The 21340-nt window shown below is 48.3% G+C and overlaps 1 protein-coding gene across 1 annotated transcript in view; it reads right to left on the reverse strand.

Annotated features, from left to right (window-relative positions):
- LOC142571267 (uncharacterized) overlaps positions 1–21340 on the reverse strand; it is a 213498-nt gene that overhangs the window by 26257 nt on the left and 165901 nt on the right. The gene's annotated exons all lie outside the window — the stretch shown is intronic.

Below are 21340 nucleotides of genomic sequence, written 5' to 3' on the forward strand. Positions count from 1 at the left end.
GGAAAACGTGAACGGAGAGCAGAGAATGCGGTCTCGACGGCACGAGGAGATTCAAAGGTGTCTGAATAAGCTCAGTGTATAAGTTCTGAAAAGTCCGGTGTAAGCAGGCGACAGTGATTTGCCACGTGTCCAGCACGGCTACAATAAAAACAAATCAGACGATTGTCTTCCGTGCGTCAACGGACTTGAGGTCGTGCATTGTGCACCAGTGGCCGGACTAGAGGGGATACGGGTGGGAGCAAAGGTGGGCGAAGGCGACCGAAGGTCTGTGGCACAGCAGATCCCAGTCGGCGTAATCAGGTGTCCTCCAGCGGTCCGAATTTGAGGGCCTTCCCATGCAGTCTTAACTTTCCTCAACTGGGCGGCGATGGGTCCACTCATGACGGAGTAAACGGCTCCTGTGTCTACTAAGGTGGTGACTGCGTGGCCGTGGAGAAGCATGTCGAGGTCCGTGGTTCTTTGTCTTGCGTTACAGTTAGGTCTTGGCGTCGGATCACGGCTGCGTCGTGTTGAACTGAAGTTGGAACGTCGCGTCGTCAAGTCGTCTTTCGTGGGTGTAGTCTTCGCTTCCTGATTTCGTCGGGACGGTGGCGTGTCGTTATGTCGTCGAGGTAGTTTCTTCGGTGTCTTCGTCGGCGGCGGAGGATCTTCGTCAGTTCGACGAACAGCAACCGCACCTCCATCGGTTGCTGCTTTTAGTTTTCCGGATATGGGCTCGCTGACCGGCCCCGGGCTGGGTCAGTGTATGGTCGGCGCTGCGGCGACAGGTAGCGGCCTGGTGATGGCAGGGGGCAACAGAATGTTAGGTGGGCAGATGAGATTAGGAAGTTTGGAGGGACAACATGGCCACAATTAGTACATGACCGGTGTAGTTGGAGACGTATGGGAGAGGCCTTTGCCCTGCAGTGGGCGTAACCAGGCTGATGATGATGATGATGATGATGATGATGATGATGATGATGATGATGATGCCGAACGCGACGGTCGTCGAGAGCTCCACTGAGTAGCGGCGAGGTAGTCGGCGATATCGCGGGGGCGTTCACCTTGCTGCGGGCGCGGAGCGCTCACGGCGAAACCTCGCAGTCCCATCTCCCGGTATGGACATCGTCGGTAGACGTGACCCGCTTCTCCGCAGTGGTAGAAGAGCGGGCGGTGGTCAGGAGCGCGCCAAATGTCCGTCTTCCTCGCATAGGTGTGCTGGGCGACGGGTGATCGTGCTGGCGGCGGCGGCGGCGGACGACGGAATTGCGGCGTTACGGGGTCCTGGCGCGGTCGCGGAGGGGGACCTTGACGGCGTGCGGCGGCGGCGTAGGTCATCGCTTGCGGCTCAGGCTGCGGCGATTCAGGGGCTCCTCCAAGTTGTTGTTGGAGCTCCTCACGCGCGGCGTCGGCAATCGAAGCCACTTGAGGCTGTGATGCTGGGAACAGCTTTTGTAGCTCCTCCCGCACGACAGCTCGGATAGTCTCGCGTAGGTCGTCGGTGGCCAGTGACTGAACTCCGGCGTAGTTTGTCGAGTTCGTGCGGCGGTCGAATTGCCGGTTTCGCTTCTCGAGCCTCTTCTCGATGCTGGTGGCCTCGCGAAGAAACTCGTCGACGGTCTTCGGTGGTATTCGTACCATTCCGGCAAAAAGTTCCTCCTTCACACCACGCATCAGCAGGCGGACTTTCTTCTCCTCGGACATTTCTGGGTCGGCGTGGCGGAATAGACGGCTCAATTCCTCAGTGAAGATCGCAATCATCTCATTCGGCAGCTGCGCTCTGGTCTCCAGTAGAGCTTGGGCTCGCTCTTTTCGCATGACGCTTGTAAATGTTTGCAGGAAGCCGCTACGGAAAAGTTCCCAGGTCGTTAAGGTGGCTTCTCGGTTCTAGAACAACGTCCTGGCCGCGTCTTCCAATGCGAAGAAGACACATCACAATTTGTCGTCGCTGTTCCAGTTGTTAAACGTAGCGACTCTCTCGTACGTCTCAATCCAGCTTTACGGGTCCTCAAAAGTTGAACCGCGGAACGTCGGAGGCTCCCTGGGCTGCTGCAGCACGGCGGGGGACGCTGGGGCTGCCACTTGGGTGGACTTGGTGGCCATCTGCCTAGTCGTCTCAGGCAAAAGTCCGTGCTCCGGGGGAAGTCCTTGCTGCCTGCGGCTACCTGGCTGGTTCTTGGCGACGTTGGTGTCTTCCGCGTGAGGGCTTGGGTCATGGCTTTGTGGGGGCGTCCGGTACATGAACGCAAAGCACCTCCACTAGATGTCACGTGGTCGTGACGTCAAAGAACACAGTAGCAATACTGTGAAAGGCAAAACTAGCTTTTATTGGGCGAACCTGTGCCCACAAAACAGGCTACACTTAAAGCACAACGAGAGCGGCGAACACAGTCGGCGATCGTCGAAAATCTGATCAGCGGGTCAAGCGCGTCGGCTTTTATACAGCAGTCGTCGAATGTTCCAGACTAATCGCTCGGACCAGCGTGCCTTCCTCAAAGTTCTACGCCATTCGCGTCACGCGATGAAATCAGATCACACAAGGCTTGGCGACAACAGACAGCCGGGTAGAAGCATCGATAACTTTCCAGAAACTTCGGATACATGCAGGCGCGTCCCGTGTTGGGCGATTACATTTGTTAGGCGGCGAAACGTGGTCGCCCGATAAAGATAAGTACACGTGTCAATATACATCACCTGGACACCCGCTCACACCCTCGCGGAGGACAACAACAACGAGGCGGCACACGACACGGCTCGAGGGCATACAGACCGAGCCGCAGTCGCAAGTGACGCCGCGACACCTTCCGGCCGTGACGGCGCAGTAAATGAGTGGGAATGGGAGGACAGAATGACCACATATAATGACATCACGAAACACTATAGGTTACAGACGGGCACATTTTCGCGACCTCACGCAAAATCGACAAAAAAAGCAGTCTTTCGCATGGCGGCAGTTACAAACTAGGACGTATCCGAATCCTGCGCTTTCGCACATCACATATCGGATGTATATCTAACGGACAAATGCAACACATGTGAATCGAGAGCCATTCTGGAGCATATATTATGGGAATGCCGATGAAATATAACAATAAATAAAAACGCGGCCTCTAGCAGTAGCCTCCGCACGCGCTGGGAAGCCTTGTTGCTCAGCCCAGCCCTCGAGGATCAACTATGGGCCGTCCCGTGGGCCGAGGGTGCCCCCAGGACCCACGAACTCCTGGCCGTCACCTTGGCTGGCTTTTTGGTCCTCCCCACCAACACGCAGGGTACACAAAGTTATTTCTCCTCCTTCATGGGCTGCGTTGTGAACGCCATTCCCGTGTCTGTGATTACACTGGACGGCGCACCATGATCATCATCATCGTTATTTTTATTTTCACCCCTGGATACACAAGGTGAAAAAGGGGAGGGCGGGCAAAAAAGCCGAAATTTCTTCGGAGTGATACAATACAATGTGGCATATGGAAACTGCGCTACCTCAGCAGCCGTGTCTCGTCGGAGCGCCTCTGTCTCGGCATAGCGGGTTAAATAGTCAGCCGCGAAAATCACCTACTTCTTGCCAATTATTGACAGAGGAAAAGGCCCGAGAATGTCCAAGTCAACTTCGCCGAATGGCTTATGAGGTGGTTCGATCGGTTGCGAAAATCCGGCGTCAATACGCGACATAGCTGGCGTGGAATGGTTGTTGGCCGGCCCTCCAAGCGGCCGATGATGGCTTGAATTTCAGCGTCGTCACGCTGCCGTCTTAACAAGTTCGATGCAGTAATGTTGCCCAGGAAGCCGTCGCTGGCCTCTGACTCTCAACTGACAGATTCGGACGGTGCACGTGACAGTGTGCCAGTGTCTTCGTGCTTGCGGCAAGACTTGTAAACGATAGTGATCTGAAATTCCTGAAGCCGCAAGCTCCATCTTGCCAGTCGGCCTGAAGGATCGCGTATGTTTGCGAACCAATATAGGGCATTCTGGCCTGTTACCACTTTGAAAGGATGGCCGTAGAGATAAGGGCGAAACTACGTGACCACCCCCACAGCCGCGGGACACTCTTCTTGTGTTGCAGAGTAGTTCGCGTGAGTACGAGATAGCGAGCGGCTTGCATAAGCTATTACTGTTTCATTGCCGTCTTGACGTTGGACAAGTACTGCGTCAATACCGATGTTAGTGGCGTCAGTACGTACCTTGGTGTCTGCGTCAACGTGAAAATGTGCCAGGATGGGTGCTGACTGCATACGTTGTCGTTGTTCAGCCAAGGCCGCCTGTTGCTCTTTCGTCCAGCAAATAGGGTGTCATCCTTTGCAAGGCGAGTGAGGGGTTCCGCTACCAACGAGAAGCTTTCAATTAAACGGCGATAATACGCACATAAACCTAGGAAACACCGCAAGGCTTTCTTGTCAGCTGGATGTGGAAATACTGTCACTGTGGCAAATTTGTCGGAAGTTGGCCGGACTCCTCTGGCGCTTACGACGTGTCCGATAGCCTTGAGCTCTTCATAGCCAAAGTGGCACTTTTCTGGTTTAAGCGCGAGATCAGCCGATCGGATCGCTTCTAGCACATTCCGCAGGCGAAGAAGATGTTGCCCAATTGTTGACAAAAAAAACTACCACGTCATCAAAGTACTCGAGCAAGTCTGCCACTTCCGTCTAGCGAGAACAGTATCCATCATTCACTGCAACGTAGCTGGAGCTGAACGCCGCCGAAAGGAAACACTCGAAATTTGTAGCGGCCGTCGGGAGTCACAAAGGCAGTTTTCTGGCGGTCTCGTTCGTCTACCTCGATCTGCCAGTACCCGTCTTTCGAATCGAGTAACGAAACATACTGGCCGCCACAGTCTAACAAATGATCCATGCGTTGCAGTGGGGACACGTCCTTTCTAGTTACGTTGTTGAGCTTCCGGTAGTCGACGCAGAAGCATAGTGTTCGGACTTTGTTTTTGAAAAGTTCGACCGGAGGCGACCATGAGGTTTTGGAAGTTTCGATAACGCCATCAAGGAATTGCTTCGTGTACTTTCGCCGACACGCGGTAGGGCTGCTGGCATATCGGGCGTGCGCAGTCCCATGCGATGATCCTTTGCCTTCAAATTGAACTATGGCGTACCTTAGGCGAACTTGCGAAGCATGACCTGAATTCAAGAAAGAGCTTGCGCAGTGCAGCTGGGTTTTCTTGTGATAGCTCTGAATTAATGTCCATGTTATCCAGTGACTTGTCACCCATCCTCACTGCTTCACAGCAAAACATTCAGCTACGTACTCTATTTCGTCGGGAAACCCAATCAAAGTGCCCCGGAAAAGGTGTCGATGCTCGGTACTCAAGTTGGATACAAGCAACTGAGAACGGCCATCGCTAAGCTGTAGTGCACATTACGTCAGTAGATGTGATAAGATACTGTCTCCGACCCCTTCGTGCATTATACCGGATAACTTCAACAAGGACACTGGCTCGTGGAAGAAGCGTAACGCTTTGGGCGGAACCACGAAGGACATTGTCACGTCTGTTGTCGTCGTACCCGTGAATTGCTTGGTCGGCTGAGGCGATAACTACACCTCCCCAAAGTCAATAACAGCGCCATATTCATACGTTACTAATATGGATGAGATAGTTCAAGTGGCTGAGGAGTTCTATAGAGATTTATACAGTACCAGTGGCACCCGTGACGATTATGGACGAGAAAATACACTAGAGGAATTCGAAATCCCACAGGTAACGCCGCAAGAAGTAAAGAAAGCCTTCGGAGATATGCAAAGGGGGAAGGCAGCTGGGGAGGATCAGGTAACAGCAGATTTGTTGAAGGATGGTGGCAGATTGTTCTAGAGGAACTGGCCACCCTTTATACGCAATGCCTCATGACTTCGAGCGTACCGGAATCTTGAAAAAACGCTAACATAATCCTAATCCATAAGAAAGGGGACGCCAAGGACTTGAAAGATTATAAACAGATCAGCTTACGGTCCGTTGCCTACAAAGTATTTGCTAAGATAATTGCAAATAGAATCAGGAACACCTTACACTTCCGTCAAGTAAAGAACAAGGCAGGATTCCGTAAAGGCTACTCAACAATTGACCATATTCACACTATCAATCAGGTGATAGAGAAATGTGCGGAATATAACCAACCCTTATATATAGCTTTCATTGATTACGAGAAAGCGTTTGATTCTATCGAAGCCTCAGCAGTCATGGAGGCATTACGGAATCAGGGTGTAGACGAGCCGTATGTAAAAATACTTAAAGATATCTATAGCGGCTCCACAGCCACCGTAGTCCTCCATAAAGAAAGCCACAAAATCCCAATAAAGAAAGGCGTCATTCAGGGAGATACGATCTCTTCAATGCTATTCACAGCGTGTTTACAGGAGGTATTCAGAGACCTGGATAGGGCAGAATTGGGGATAAAAGGTAATGGAGAATACCTTAGTAACTTGCGATTCGCTGATGATATTGCCTTGCTTAGTAACTCAGCGGACCAATTGCAATGCATGCTCACTGACCTGGAGAGGCAAAGCAGAAGAGTGGATCTAAAAATGAATCTGCAGAAAGCTAAAGTAATGTTTAACAGTCTCGAAAGAGAACAGCAATTTACAATAGGTAGAGAGGCACTGGAAGTGGTAAGGGAATACATCTACTTAGGGCAGGTAGTGACGGCGGATCCATGAGACGAAAATAATCAGAAGAATAAGAATGGGCTGCGGTGCATTTGGCAGGCATTCTGAGATAATGAACAAGAGGTTGCCATTATCCCTCAAGAGAAAAGTGTATAATAGCTGTGTCTTGCCAGTACTCACCTACGAGGCAGAAACCTGGAGGCTTACGAAGAGGGTTCTACTCAAATTGAGGACGATGCAACGAGCTATGGAAAGAAGAATGATGGGTGTAACGCTAAGGGTTAAGAAAAGAGCAGATTGGGTGAGGCAGCAAACGCGAGTTAATGAAATCTATATATATAGTTAAAATCAAGAAAAAGAAATGGGCATGGGCAGGACATGTAATGAGGAGGGACGATAACCGATGGTCATTAAGGGTTACGGAGTGGATTCCAAGGGAAATGAAGCGTAGCAGGGGGCGGCAGAAAGTTAGGCAGGCGGATGAGATTAAGAAGTTTGCAAGGATTACATGGCCACAATTACAACATGAACGGGGTTGTTGGAGAAGTATGGGAGAGGGCTTTGCCCTGCAGTGGGCGCAACCAGGCTGATGATGATGATTCATGCAGAAATTCAACTCCGAGAATGATGTCACGGGAGCATTCACGTAGTAGAAGGCAGCTGGCCACGAACGTCGATCCACGAATCCGAACTCCAGTAGTGCAGGTTCCCAGCGGAGTAACAACCTGACCATTAGCCGTCCCAATATGCGAGCCATGCCAAGGAGTAATTACTTTCTTCCCAAACATCGTCGTTTTCCCGCTTAAGATAAAGAAGTCCGCACCGGTATCCAATAAAGCGCTAACTGCGTAACCGTCGATCCCCAGTGGTATGTCGAGTCATGCCGGTCATTCCGTTCAGGTGCAGTTGACGTCGGATCAGTGCCCGTCCTTGTTCGTGCCGATCGGAAGGCTTCAGCACGTCGACCGCCAATGTCCTCGCCGCCAAAAAGTTTGTTTTGCCGACGGGGGCGATAATGCCCTCGATTATCGCTGGGGTGGTAATGAAAATCGCCTTGACGACGCGAGTGTGTCTGTCGTCTGGTAGGCGGCGGCGTGCGCTGTCGAGCCAGAACATGTTCAATACCCTGGGGTTGTTGGCCATGTCGGGATGGCGGCGAGTAGGCGGAAAAGCGCAGCAACTCGGGACGTCGGTATGGGCACTGGCGGCACACATATGATCTGCCTCACCGCAGTGGAAGCACCGAGGACGGTTGTCCGGTGCGCGCCAAACATCTGACTTCCAAGGGATCATGCGTCGATCGTCGGTGTATTGCACTGGCTGCTCCGCCTGAAGCACAAGCGGAGGAGCGGCAGGGCGACACAATAGAGGCGTGCGTTGGTCTGTGATGCATTGTACTGGTTGCGCGGGTGAAAGTGCAACCAGATGAACGACGTGAACAAACAGCGGGGGTGACGAAGCTGTGTGTCTCAGGGCTTCTGCGTAGGTCGCGCGATGGTTTTGAGTCGGTGCAGGCGCAGTGTTAGCAAGAGGAAATGTGGACCGGAGTGCTTAGTGTACTTCAATTTTTAAAATAATTTGTAATGAAGCTCACCATAGCTTGTGACGTGCCGTAAATATTCTGCATTTCTTCGCGCACAACAGTGAGCATGAGTTCTCAGAGCTTGTCATTGTTGCTTCCGGTCACCGTGAAAATATTGGAAGTGCATGTTGCTTTCGCTTGCCGCTCGTAGAAGTTCAATTGCTGCTGAAGCATTTTCTCCATACTAACAGCCTCAGACAACAGCTAAGCGACAGTTTTCGGAGGGATCCGCACAAGACCAGCGAATAGCTGCTCCTTCACTCTTCGCGTCAGGTGACGCAACTTCTTCACAGTCATTCCAGGGTCTGCTAGCCTGAAGAGACGCGTCATACCTTCGACGAACGCAGTGACACTTTCGCTAGGAGCTGGATGACGGCCTGGATCGTTCGTTCTGCTCGTTCGCAGCGATCAGCGCTGGTGCAGATGTCTAGTAGCTGATGGCTGAACTCATGCCATGACGTCAATTGCTCCTCAAGATTTTGAAACCACGTACGCGCGCCGTCCTCCAGGCAAAAATAGACATTTCTGTTCATGGGCGTCGTCCCATTCTTTGCACTTTGTCACGCGCTCAAAGTCGGCCATCCAGTCTTTGACGTCTTCAAACACGCACCCATGGAACGACTTTGGAACCCGTGTATTCTGAAGTGTGTACCTGGTGGGCATCGTGCTATCCATACCAGTTGAGGTGTTTGGAATCGCTGTGTTGTCTTCGGTAGGCAGTCCCCTGATCCTGCGGTTGGCCCGATGGACGAGAGTCTCTATTGGCACTGGGCTGAGTGGGCACTGGGCACTGGGCTATTTCTCATGAACGAGAAATAGCCCCGTACCTCCGCCAGTTTGTCACGCGTCTTCCTTCACAGAGGATTGGCGACGTTTAATGAAGACAGCTGGCTCCTGAAAAACAGTGGCAGTGGAACCAGGCTATCGAGTGGCCGGGCATAGCAGGCGCATTTCCTCCGTCTTGTCCTTCCTGTCTCTTCTTTTGCGCTGTCCGCACTACTGCAGGTGGTGATATTGAGCGTGATGCATGGAAGGCGGAGGTAAAAGACTTTAAGCAGCCGAGGAAAAGCTGAACATGGCCGCCATCGTTAACGACAATGGTCGTGACAATAGAACGCAGCCTCCCGACATGACAGGGCAGGGAGTGTCAGCAAACCGCATGGAAGGAATGCAACGTGGGGAGCGAGTAGCTGGAAACGGGTTCACCTATCTTGAGACAGCAGCGAAGGAAAAGCAGGAACGCAGAGCTCAGTGCCCTTTGTCAAGTCAGAATCACGGGGAAAAAATGACAAATAGAAGCAGGGAGAGGCTTCGACATGAGGAGTGAGCGAAAGGGTGATTATAGCCGGCGACTCAAACCTGGCTAGGTGTTTAGAAGTAATTGTGGAGAGGGTGGGAGAAGTATGGGAGAGGCCTTTGCCCTGCAGTGGGCGTAACCAGGCTGATGATGATGATGATGGTGGAGAGGGTGAAAGGCGATAAAAGAGTGGCGGTAGGGACATTGCCAGGGCGGACACTAGGTCCTGTCATGAAGCGAGCAAAAGCAAAGCTCGCGGAAATGCCCACGGACGCGACCTGGTCGTAATCGCAGGTAGGCTCAATGACGTCCACAAAAGCGACATGACTATATCCCAGCGCTTAGAGAAGAGGTTAGACGGCTTGCGCGAGCGGGGTTTGCACGGTTCTGGAGGTACCTGTACGTGACATTGACGTAGAAAGAGCCCTAGTGGCTACTAATTATACTATATGGAGAATGAGCCGAGAGAAAGGCATCGAGGTTGCCGAAGTAACCAGGGAAGTGAGAAGGTGCTGTGGTTTTCAACGAGACGGCATCCACTTCAATCACAGGTTTGGACGAGCAGTGGGGTGGGGACTTGGTAGTCGCGCGGTTGCTTCTTTAGGTAGTCCACGGGCGCTCAGGAGGCCTGTGTAGGTACTAATGAAGAATCCCCCTAGGCGAACCTTAGAATAGCATCGTCGTGAAAAGCATAAAAAGGAAGAAAGCAAGAGAGAGAGAGCTTCCGTGCAATAGGGTACATAAGCATGCAGGGCGGCAGAAGAAAGGCAAAGTTCGTAAAGATTGCCGAGCCAGTTCAATAAAGAACAAATAGGGGCATATGCTGTTACTACATAAACTCGCCTTAAAGACTAGGAAGAGCCGCCAGTAATTGAAAATTAGGTTTGGGACGGGAGAAACAAAACTAAATCGGAAAGAGAGGGAGGGGAGCCGCGATGCTTCTGCATCAGGGAGCCAAATGGAAAAGAGTAACTTTAAAATGTCAAGAGCAACTTTGGTTTGTGCAATGAGTGGGAATAAAATTTGGCTTGGCGTAACGTATTTGTTGACTGGAAGTAATTAAAGAGAGAAGAATCAAAAGTTAGGGTAATGCTTAAGTGCTTATATTAATGATTCCGGAAAAAAGTGCCAGAAATTGTCCTATTAGGTGACATAAAGGCCCACATATAGGACATAGATGGCTATACCACCAACAACGAAAACTCAATGCTACATGTTTGTGAGCAACATAAACTCGTTATGGCGAATACAGAGCCTAAGTGTGGCGGGCAGACCACGTGGAACGTGCGAAACCGACAATAGACCATTGATTACTGTCTGATGACAAAAGGAATTTATGGCAAGCTGAGAGAAATGGTCATTGGCTAGTAAAGGTGTAGCAGCATAGGACCTAAACGCATCGTTTTGAAAATGGGATACGAAGTTGGGAAAGGGAGCAAGGAGCGCAAGACAGCCAGTACAAATTTGAACGCTGAGCAAATGACAAATATAGTCGCAAGAGTCGGGGAGGAACTTGGCAAATGGCCAAGCAAAAGTGGCAGTATAGTGAGCTTCAATGGGCAATCACGACAGAAATACGGAAAGGGAAGCAACATGCTCATTGGATCGTTGGATGACCGGCGAACGACATAAAGCATCCAGGCAGGCAGGTAATAAAAGCGCAGTTGCCACAGGATGTAGTAGCCAGAAAGTAGAAGATATACCTGGAGAAAAAATATATGATTCAAATACTGGTTCAAACAAAGTTAAAGGTTAAAGTGATCGTTGGTTGTCAGAAATGCGTGAGAAAATGAACGCCGCACCTAGAATATTTTGGAAGCGCATCAACTTCTTAGGCAGGAAGCCTGTCACAATACAGCACATTCTAGACGAAGATGGAAACAAACTGGAAAGGGACGCGGCATTAAAGTACGTCAGAAAAATAACAACCGAATATTTCCAACGCATTGAAAAAGCTGTATTTGTAATGAGCATGAAAGAGAGACAGAGATGCAAAACGAGCTCATGCTGATAAATTTCAACAGGAAGAAAGTCAAAGAGAAAATTCCTAAGCGCACGGCCACAGGGCTCCACTACGTTGGCTGAATGATGAGCGAGGTCCAAAAAGAAGGGAAGCTGTGTTGAAAGCCGCAGAAAAAATTTTCAAGATAGACAAATACCAGATTGTTAAGCACAAAGAAGAAATTATTTAATTTATAAAGGTAAAGGGGAGCTAGAATTCACTCATATAGACCATTCCCCGTTATATCGGTAATATAGAGGTTAGGAAAGCTGACAAAGCTGCAAGCATGCGCAGTGAATAATGGTATTTTGTGAGAACTTTAGACAGGCTTCAGAATAGGTCGGCCTCTGGATGATAACCTATTTGTCCTTATTCAGGGTGTTAAATTGAATATATCCAGACTAGAAAGGATACCGGTATATGTGTCATTTTTTGGAATTACAGGAGCGTATGACAAAGTAGGCCGCATGTTGTGGCATATTCTAGAATCGGAAGGCTTAGCCGACGATTGCATACAGCTTTTGAGGGAGATTTGCATAGAAAATACCATTTGAGTTGAATGGGAAGGGATGAGGAGCGGGGAGAAAGTTGATATCAACAATGGACTTGGGCAAGGGTGTCCTTTATCCCCATTGCTTATATTATCTACACGGTGACGATGGAAAGCATCCATTGATCTATACAGCGGTGCAAAGGGCCAAGTAAATTACTCGCGTTGACTTTTTCTCTGCCGCGCTTGTATCATGTATGCACACGCTATAAACCACCACACGGCGAGGTGCGCCAGACAGCAGCAGTAGCAGTGCCTAAGGAACGGGCAAAAGAATCTTCGCTTTAAACTTCACGTGGTCACAGAGACGCGCTCGTGCCACTGCTCGCGCATGCGTCGTCGTCCTCTTCCACAGCTGGCTCCAGTGCCACTCGTCGTGTCATCTTCCCCACACTGTCTGTGCGAAGGTTGGCGGCACTGGCCCACTGCGAGACGGCACAGTGATTTCGGTGAGTTCTGTCGTTCGCTCCGATAGACGAACCTCCGACGGAGATGCTACAAAAATATTGGTGGCTTTCCCGTAATGGACAGTACATGTAATCATGAAATGGCTACCGGCAAAGCAGATTGCTTGGGGATGATACCATCCACAATCTTCAAATGAGTGTAGTGCATGTTCGCAATGGCACACAGCACCATGTCGTACTCTGAACTGGTTCATATGAACGAAATTGTCTCCTGTCTTAGTGACAGGAAACAATTGCGTCCATATGGCGTCTTTTCTACCTATGGTGCCGTCACCTTCAACACATTTTTTTTCTTCCGACAGTGGAGCGTGCTCAGTGTCTGTCGCCACTTTTTGTTCTTGTCTCGTCGTGCAGTGCTTGGCTGCCAATGCGCCGCCTCCGTGGCGCGCCTGAGCCTGCTAGAGCTTCGCAGTGCAGCGTAGCGCCATCTCTCGAGGCGGAGCAAAACACGCGCCGTGGAACTACGGATCGCTGGCGTTGACAACGGAAACTAAGCGCATTTCACGCATACATAGTCACGTGGCCACAGCGACAGGCACCCTGTCTCAGCAACAAAAAACGACAGTCAAGTTTATCCATGATAAAGTGTGCAAGCGTGACTGAACGAGGACGTAGAACGAAACAGAGTCACAGAGACAACGCTATCTCGCACTGTCTCTCGCTGTAGCACTGGCTGTGAGTATGTTTCTTGCTACGTCCTCGTTCAGTTGTGCTTGCACACACTATCACAGATTCAAACCAGCAAGCCCGCCAATGTGTTTTAACCAAGTGTAGAGACTTTCCTTTCCTTCCCTCTTCTCCGCCCTTAAACTGGCTCTCTTAACTACTACACGCACAGAAAAAGCAACAGCGCGCGCTTTAGATCCTATAGATGAGATGAATATTTACAATTATTATTAGGATTATAATTATATTCGAGTGCTGATTGCCGTGTTATATTTTGTTAACGAAGCTTCCACTCAAGTCTAAATATTGTAAGGCAGTTTGTCGTGTGCGTATCATGGACACGCATGCTTATATCGCCTTCCGTTTCTGTACCACGGTTGCGCTTTAAAACCACGGCGCTGCATGTTTGCTTCAGAGACTTTCCTTTCCTTCCCTCTTCTCCGCCCTTAAACTGGCTCTCTTAACTACTACATGCACAGCCAAAGCAACAGCGCGCGCTTGAGATCCTATAGATGAGATGAATATTTACAATTATTATTAGGGTTATAATTATATTCGAGTGCTGATTGCCGTGTTATAGTTTGTTAACGAAGCTTCCCCTCAAGTCTAAATATTGTAACGCAGTTTGTCGTGTGCGTATCATGGACACGCATGCTTATACCGCCTTCCGTTTCCCTACCACGGTTGCGCTTTAAAACCACGGCGCTGCAATATTGCTTTCCTCTCCTTCCTCCTTCTCCGCCCTTAAACTGGCTCTCTTAACTACTACACGCAGAGACAAAGCAACAGCGCGCGCATGCGATCCCATAGATGAGATGAATACATATATATAGAAAAGTATCAGTCATAGCTCTCGTAGTATAGCCTTCTGAGCCGTTTCCTTTTTTTTCTTTTTTTTCTTTGAAAGAAGTTCTATTAGGGTTATTATAAATACACGAAGGTAGTTCACCCTCGCCAGCAGCAGTACTTGAGATAGCTATTCCGGCGGCTAGCTTCCCACGCTATGCGTGCCGCCCTCGCACCTGTTTAAGCTTTTTCCTAGACGCTAGAGCTATACAACGTCTGCGCAACCTTGAGCGATCGGAAAGCGCGTTTTCCACTCTTGGCTGGCGGAAAGGGGAGACTTCGTTCCGGCCGCGAAGCTCTCTACATCTCAGTAAGGTGCCTGTTGGTGGTCTCGTGCTGACGATGCCCTCTCGGTGAGCGCATATTTCCACCCCTCATTTTTTAAGAGATTCAATACATACAAGCATTTGTCTCGCAAACCGGATTTATTTCAAGGGAATTTTCACGTCTCAATAATTTCTCTCGTCGTATTCGAGTGCTGATTGCCGTGTTATAGTTTGTTAACGAAGCTTCCCCTCAAGTCTAAATATTTTAAGGCAGTTTGTCGTGTGCGTATCATGGCCACGCATGCTTATATCGCCTTTCCGTTTCTCTACCACGGTTGCGCTTTAAAACCACGGCGCTTCAAGTTTGCTTCAGAGACTTTCCTTTCCTTCCCTATTCTCCACCCTTAAACTGGCTCTCTTAACCACTACACGTACAGAGAAAGCAACAGCGCGCGCTTTAGATCCTATAGATGAGATGAATATTTACAATTATTATTAGGGTTATAATTATATTCGAGTGCTGATTGCCGTGTTATAATTTGTTACGAAGCTTCCCCTCAAGTCTAAATATTGTAAGGCAGTTTGTCGTGTGCGTATCATGGACACGCATGCTTATATCGCCTTCCGTTTCTCTACCATGGATGCGCCTTAAAACCACGGCGCTTCAAGTTTGCTTCAGAGACTTTCCTTTCCTTCCCTATTCTCCACCCTTAAACTGGCTCTCTTAACCACTACACGTACAGAGAAAGCAACAGCGCGCGCTTTAGATCCTATAGATGAGATGAATATTTACAATTATTATTAGGGTTATAATTATATTCGAGTGCTGATTGTCGTGTTATAGTTTGTTAAAGAAGCTTCCCCTCAAGTCTAAATATTGTAAGGCAGTTTGTCGTGTGCGTATCATGGACACGCATGCTTATACCGCCTTTCGTTTTCCTACCACGATTGCGCTTTAAAACCACGGCGCTGCAATATTGCTTTCCTCTCCTTCCTTCTCCGCCTTTAAACTGGCTCTCTTAAATACTACACGCAGAGACAAAGCAACAGCGCGCGCGTGCGGTCCCATCGATGAGATGAATACATATATATGGAAAAGTATCAATCACAGCACTCGTAGTATAGCCTTCTGAGCCGTTTCCTTTTTTCTTTTTTTTTCTTTGAAAGAAGTCCGATTAGGGTTATTATAATTGCACGAAGGTATTTCGCCCTCGCCAGCAGCAGTACTTGAGATAGCTATTCCGGCTGCTAGCTTCCCACGCTATGCGTGCCGCCCTCGCACCTGTTTAAGCTTTTTCCTAGACGCTAGAGCTATACAATGTCTGCGCAACCTTGAGCGATCGGAAAGAGCGTTTTCCACTCTTCGCCGGCGGAGAGGGGAGACTTCGTTCCGGCCGCGAGGCTCTCTACATCTCAGTAAGGCGCCTGGTGGTGGTCTCGTGCTGACGATGCCCTCTCGGTGAGCGCATATTTCCCCCCTCATCTTTTAAGAGATTCAATGCATACAAGCATTTGTCTCACAAACCAGATTTATTTCAAAGGAATTTTCCGCGTCTCAATAATTTCTCTCGTCGTATTCGAGTGCTGATTGCCGTGTTATAGTTTGTTAACGAACCTTCCCCTCAAGTCTAAATATTTTAAGGCAGTTTGTCGTGTGCGCATCATGGCCACGCATGCTTATTTCGCCTTTCCGTTTCACTACCACGGTTGCGCTTTAAAACCACGGCGCTGCAAGTTTGCTTCGGAGACTTTCCTTTCCTTCCCTCTTCTCCGCCCTCAAACAGGCTCTCTTAACTACTACACGCACAGGCAAAGCAACAGCGCGCGCTTTAGATCCTATAGATGAGATGAATATTTACAATTATTATTAGGGTTTTAATTATATTCGAGTGCTGATTGCCGTGTTATAGTTTGTTAACGAAGCTTCCCCTCAAGTCTAAATATTTTAAGGCAGTTTGTCGTGTGCGTATCATGGCCACGCACGCTTATATCGCCTTCCGTTTCTCTACCACGGTTGCGCTTTAAGACCACGGCGCTGCAAGTCTGCTTCAGAGACTTTCCTTTCCTTCCCTCTTCTCCGCCCTTAAACTGGCTCTCTTAACTACTACACGCAAAGACAAAGCAACAGCGCGCTCTTTAGATCCTATAGATGAGATGAATATTTACAATTATTATTAGGGTTATAATTATATTCGAGTGCTGATTGCCGTGTTATAATTTGTTAACGAAGCTTCCCGTCAAGTCTAAATATTGTAAGGCAGTTTGTCATGTGCGTATCATGGACACGCATGCTTATATCGCCTTCCGTTTCTCTACCATGGATGCGCATTAAAACCACGGCGCTGCAAGTCTGCTTCAGGGACTTTCATTTCCTTCCCTCTTCTCCACCTTTAAACTGGCTCTCTTAACTACTGCACGCACAGACAAAGCAACAGCGCGCGTTTCAGATCCTATAGATGAGATGAATATTTACAATTATTATTAGGGTTATAATTATATTCGAGTGCTGATTGTCGTGTTATAGTTTGTTAACGAAGCTTTCCCTGAAGTCTAAATATTGTAAGGCAGTTTGTCGTGTGCGTATCATGGACACGCATGCTTATACCGCCTTCCGTTTCCCTACCACGGTTGCGCTTTAAAACCACGGCGCTGCAAGTCTGCTTCAGGGACTTTCATTTCCTTCCCTCTTCTCCACCTTTAAACTGGCTCTCTTAACTACCGCACGCACAGGCAAAGCAACAGCGCGCTCTTTAGATCCTATAGATGAGATGAATATTTACAATTATTATTAGGGTTATAATTATATTCGAGTGCTGATTGCCGTGTTATAATTTGTTAACGAAGCTTCCCGTCAAGTCTAAATATTGTAAGGCAGTTTGTCGTGTGCGTATCATGGACACGCATGCTTATATCGCCTTCCGTTTCTCTACCATGGATGCGCTTTAAAACCACGGCGCTGCAAGTCTGCTTCAGGGACTTTCATTTCCTTCCCTCTTCTCCACCTTTAAACTGGCTCTCTTAACTACTGCACGCACAGACAAAGCAACAGCGCGCGTTTCAGATCCTATAGATGAGATGAATATTTACAATTATTATTAGGGTTATAATTATATTCGAGTGCTGATTGTCGTGTTATAGTTTGTTAACGAAGCTTTCCCTGAAGTCTAAATATTGTAAGGCAGTTTGTCGTGTGCGTATCATGGACACGCATGCTTATATCGCCTTCCGTTTCTCTACCATGGATGCGCTTTAAAACCACGGCGCTGCAAGTCTGCTTCAGGGACTTTCATTTCCTTCCCTCTTCTCCACCTTTAAACTGGCTCTCTTAACTACTGCACGCACAGACAAAGCAACAGCGCGCTCTTTAGATCCTATAGATGAGATGAATATTTACAATTATTATTAGGGTTATAATTATATTCGAGTGCTGATTGTCGTGTTATAGTTTGTTAACGAAGCTTTCCCTGAAGTCTAAATATTGTGAGGCAGTTTGTCGTGTGCGTATCATGGACACGCATGCTTATACCGCCTTCCGTTTCCCTACCACGGTTGCGCTTTAAAACCACGGCGCTGCAATATTGCTTTCCTCTCCTTCCTTCTTCTCCGCCCTTAAACTGGCTCTCTTAAATACTACACGCAGGGGCAAAGCAACAGCGCGCGCGTGCGATCCCATAGATGAGATGAATACATATATATTAAAAAGTATCAATCATAGCTCTCGTAGTATAGCCTTCTGAACCGTTTCCGTTTTTTTTCTTTTTTTTTCTTTGAAAGAAGTCCTATTAGGGTTATTATAATTGCACGAAGGTATTTCGCCCTCGCCAGCAGCAGTACTTGAGATAGCTTTTCCGGCTGCTAGCTTCCCACGCTATGCGTGCCGCCCTCGCACCTGTTTAAGCTTTTTCCTAGACGCTAGAGCTATACAATGTCCGCGCAACCTTGAGCGATCGGAAAGCGCGTTTTCCACTCTTGGCCGGCGGAGAGGAGAGACTTCGTTCCGGCCGCGAGGCTCTCTACATCTCAGTAAGGTGCCTGGTGGTGGTCTCGTGCTGACGATGCCCTCTCGGTGAGCGCATATTTCCCCCCTCATCTTTAAGAGATTCAATACATACAAGCATTTGTCTCACAAACCAGATTTATTTCAAGGGAATTTTCTACGTCTCAATAATTTCTCTCGTCGTAGTCGAGTGCTGATTGCCGTGTTATAGTTTGTTAACGAATCTTCCCCTCAAGTCTAAATATTTTAAGGCAGTTTGTCGTGTGCACATCATGGCCACGCATGCGTAGTTCGCCTTTCCGTTTCACTACCACGGTTGCGCTTTAAAACCACGGCGCTGCAAGTCTGTTTCAGAGACTTTCCTTTCCTTCCCTCTTGTCCGCCCTTAAACTGGCTCTCTTAACTACTACACGCACAGACAAAGCAACAGCGCGCGCTTTAGATCCTATAGATGAGATGAATATTTACAATTATTATTAGGGTTATAATTATATTCGAGTGCTGACTGCCGTGTTATAGTTTGTTAACGAAGCTTGCCCTCAAGTCTAAATATTGTAAGGCAGTTTGTCGTGTGCGCATCATGGACACGCATGCTTATACCGCCTTCCGTTTCGCTACCACGGTTGCGCTTTAAAACCACGGTGCTGCAATATTGCTTTCCTCTCCTTCCTTCTTCTCCGCCCTTAACCTGGCTCTCTTAACTACTACGCTCAGTGACAAAGCAACAGCGCGCATGCGATCCCATAGATGAGATGAATACATATATATAGAAAAGTATCAGTGATAGCTCTCGTAGTATAGCCTTCTGAACCGTTTCTTTTTTTTTCTTTGAAAGAAATCCTATTAGGGTTATTATAATTACACGAAGGTATTTCGCCCTCGCCAGCAGCAGTACTTCAGATAGCTATTCCGGCGGCTAGCTTCCCACGCTAGGCGTGCCTCCCTCGAACCTGTTTAAGCTTTTTCCTAGACGCTAGAGCTATACAATGTCCGCGCAACCTTGAGCGATCGGAAAGCGCGTTTTCCACTCTTGGCCGGCGGAGAGGGGAGACTTCGTTCCGGCCGCGAAGCTCTCTACATCTCACTAAGGTGCCTTGTGGTGGTCTCGTGCTGACGATGCCCTCTCGGTGAGCGCATATTTCCCCCCTCGTCTTTTAACAGATTCAATACATACAAGCATTTGTCTCGCAAACCAGATTTATTAAAAGGGAATTTTCCACGTCTCAATAATTTCTCTCGTCGTATTCGAGTGCTGATTGCCGTGTCATAGTTTGTTAACGAAGCTTCCCCTCAAGTCTAAATATTTTAAGGCAGTTTGTCGTGTGCGTATCATGGCCACGCATGCTTATATCGCCTTTCTGTTTCTCTACCACGGTTGCGCTTTAAAACCACGGCGCTGCAAGTTTGCTTCAGAGACTTTCCTTTCCTTCCCTATTCTCCGCCCTTAAACTGGCTCTCTTAACTACTACACGCACAGACAAAGCAACAGCGCGCGCTTTAGATCCTATAGATGAGACGAATATTTACAATTATTATTAGGGTTTTAATTATATTCGAGTGCTGATTGCCGTGTTATAGTTTGTTAACGAAGCTTCCCCTCAAGTCTAAATATTTTAAGGCAGTTTGTCGTGTGCGTATCATGGCCACGCATGCTTATATCGCCTTCCGTTTCTCTACCACGGTTGTGCTTTAAAACCACGGCGCTGCAAGTCTGCTTCAGAGACTTTCCTTTCCTTCCCTCTTGTCCGCCCTTAAACTGGCTCTCTTAACTACTACACGCACAGACAAAGCAACAGCGCGCGCTTTAGATCCTATAGATGAGATGAATATTTACAATTATTATTAGGGTTTTAATTATATTCGAGTGCTGATTGCCGTGTTATAGTTTGTTAACGAAGCTTCCCCTCAAGTCTATATATTTTAAGGCAGTTTGTCGTGTGCGTATCATGGCCACGCATGCTTATATCGCCTTCCGTTTCTCTACCACGGTTGTGCTTTAAAACCACGGCGCTGCAAGTCTGCTTCAGAGACTTTCCTTTCCTTCCCTCTTCTCCGCCTTTAAACTGGCTCTCTTAGCTACTACACGCACAGACAAAGCAACAGCGCGCGCTTTAGATCCTATAGATTAGGTGAATATTTACAATTATTATTAGGATTATAATTATATTCGACTGCTGATTGCCGTGTTATAATTTGTTAACGAAGCTTCCCCTCAAGTCTAAATATTGTAAGCCAGTTTGTCGTGTGCGTATCATGGACACGCATGCTTATATCGCCTTCCGTTTCTGTACCACGGTTGCGCTTTAAAACCACGGCGCTGCAAGTTTGCTTCAGAGACTTTCCTTTCCTTCCCTCTTCTCCGCCCTTAAACTGGCTCTCTTAGCTACTACACGCACAGACAAAGCAACAGCGCGCGCTTTAGATCCTATAGATGAGATGAATATTTACAATTATTATTAGGGTTATAATTATATTCGAGTGCTGATTGCCGTACGTGTTATAGTTTGTTAACGATGCTTCCCCTCAAGTCTAAATATTGTAAGGCAATTTGTCGTGTGCGTATCATGGACACGCATGCTTATACCGCCTTCCGTTTCCCTACCACGGTTGCGCTTTAAAACCACGGCGCTGCAATATTGCTTTCCTCTCCTTCCTCCTTCTCCGCCCTTAAACTGGCTCTTTTAACAACTACACGCAGAGACAAAGCAACAGCGCGCGCATGCGATCCCATAGATGAGATGAATACATATATATAGAAAAGTATCAGTCATAGCTCTCGTAGTATAGCCTTCTGAACCGTTTCCTTTTTTTCTTCTTTTTTCTTTGAAAGAAATCCTATTAGGGTTATTATAATTACACGAAGGTATTTCACCCTCGCCAGCAGCAGTACTTGAGATAGCTATTCCGGCGGCAAGCTTCCCACGCTAGGCGTGCCGCCCTCGCACCTGTTTAAGCTTTTTCCTAGACGCTAGAGCTATACAATGTCCGCGCAACCTTGAGCGATCGGAAAGCGCGTTTTCCACTCTTGGCCGGCGGAGAGGGGAGACTTCGTTCCGGCCGCGAAGCTCTCTACATCTCAGTAAGGTGC

Source organism: Dermacentor variabilis, chromosome 2 (genome assembly GCF_050947875.1).
Source record: "Dermacentor variabilis isolate Ectoservices chromosome 2, ASM5094787v1, whole genome shotgun sequence".
Taxonomy (NCBI): domain Eukaryota; kingdom Metazoa; phylum Arthropoda; class Arachnida; order Ixodida; family Ixodidae; genus Dermacentor; species Dermacentor variabilis.